A 2217-nucleotide genomic window follows, 5' to 3' on the forward strand; every position below is an offset into this window, starting at 1 on the left:
GAGAGAATGAGTGAGGAAAGATTGACCAAGAGGATATATGTGTCGGAGGTGGAGGGAACGAGGAGAAGTGGGAGCCCAAATTGGAGGTGGAAAGATGGAGTGAAAAAGATTTTGTGTGATCGGGGCCTGAACATGCAGGAGGGTGAAAGGAGGGCAAGGAATAGAGTGAATTGGATCGATGTGGTATACCGGGGTTGACGTGCTGTCAGTGGATTGAATCAGGGCATGTGAAGCGTCTGGGGTAAACCATGGAAAGTTGTGTGGGGCCTGGATGTGGAAAGGGAGCTGTGGTTTCGGGCATTATTACATGACAGCTAGAGACTGAGTGTGAACGAATGGGGCCTTTGTTGTCTTTTCCTAGTGCTACCTCGCACACATGAGGGGGGAGGGGGATGGTATTCCATGTGTGGCGTGATGGCGATGGGAATGAATAAAGGCAGTGTGAATTGTGTGCATGGGTATATATGTATGTGTCTGTGTGTGTATATATATGTGTACATTGAGATGTATAGGTATGTATATTTGCGTGTGTGGACGTGTATGTATATACATTGTGTATGGGGGTGGGTTGGGCCATTTCTTTCGAATGTTTCCTTGCGCTACCTCGCAAACGCGGGAGACAGCGACAAAGCAATATATATATATATATATATATATATATATATATATATATATATATATATATATATATATATATATATATGGTGCTAGCAACTCGACTCTCAACCCCCAGCAATTTCGTGTCACTGATCATATCCCGTCTTCCGGGTTATTGAGGGACTGAAGAAAACGGTTTGGACGTCAGGCAGATACAGAATTGCAGTAAAACTATATTATTTACAGAGACTGATTAAATTGCCTCTCTCTCTCTCTCTCTCTCTCTCTCTCTCTCTCTCTCTCTCTCTCTCTCTCTCTCTCTCTCTCTCTCTCAGCCATGTTCATCACCTTATAGTCCTCTGCTATTTTTGTTGGTTGAGACAAAAAACAGTAGCTGAAAGTGGCGTTATGTCCCGACATACGTCAGTCAGTCTCTCTCTCTCTCTCTCTCTCTTAGTAATTTTAGAGACTAAACTTGAAAAGGTAGTGTAGTACTTTGTCTCTCCCTAAACTTTACCTGTTCAATTACTTAAGAAGATTGGTTAGACAATGGCTTGCCTCTACGAGAGGGAGCTTGCCGATGTAGGAATGTGAGGAAAGGGAAAGATGGATTAATTTTAGGGCTCACCTTTCAGGAAGACTGGGTATGTTCTAAGCTCAAGATGGAAAATCTTCCTGTGCTTGGTAACTTAATTTCTACTTTTGCTTCTTTGAGCAGTCTATAAATAGTTTATGATTATGCCTCAAAAGAATTTTAAGCTTTTTTAATTGCGGTTAGTGAAGCACTGAATGTAGTGTGATTCCTGAATTGATATTTTACGAAATTATACGGTTTTTATGTGATTTCTGGTGTATTTTTATGTCAGAAAATGAATGTGACTGGTAAACGTTTTCCTCCTAATAGTTTTTAGATTTTAGTCCTACACATTTTCGTGTACATGCATATTTTTCAGAATTTATACTTTACCAGTGCTGCTGTGAAGTATTTAGCGTTCATGTTTTTATTCTTCTCTTTTTTATTCTATACTAATCGCCATTTCCCGCAATAGCGAGGTAGCGTTAAGAACAGAGGACTGGGCCTTTGAGGGAATATCCTCACCTGGCCCCCTTCTCTGTTCCTTCTTTTGTTTTACCTGTCTTATATGCAAGTTAACTGTGGTTGATTTACTTTTTTTCCTGTAGGGATGATGATACCAATTGGACATATTCATAGCATTGTAGTTTGACTTAGTGATAAGTATGTTTGTGTGTACTGCATTTACTGGTAAATGAAATAGAATGTTATAAAAGAATTACTCTGACCATTTATGGCTATTGATAGATAGGGGAACGTGCTTTCAGACATCGTACAATTGAATGAATAGTCATTATACCTTATTCTTGATTGTCATCAAAGATTTGTCTCTTTCTTAATATGAAAAATTGATTGATTTTTTCGTTTTACTTCAGACAATAAACTACAAAAGGAAAGACTGTAGTATCCAAAGGTCACCTCCTCCCAGTATCAAGAATCAGATGAGCCAAGGCCTGCTTTGCCACCATCATTAGTTAAATCCTTATTTTTTTTTGGTAAGGATGATGAAAGCATTCTCAACGCCTGAATAATTTAAGTATATTCAA

This window comes from Panulirus ornatus, chromosome 64 (assembly GCF_036320965.1).
Source record: "Panulirus ornatus isolate Po-2019 chromosome 64, ASM3632096v1, whole genome shotgun sequence".
Taxonomy (NCBI): Eukaryota; Metazoa; Arthropoda; class Malacostraca; order Decapoda; family Palinuridae; genus Panulirus; species Panulirus ornatus.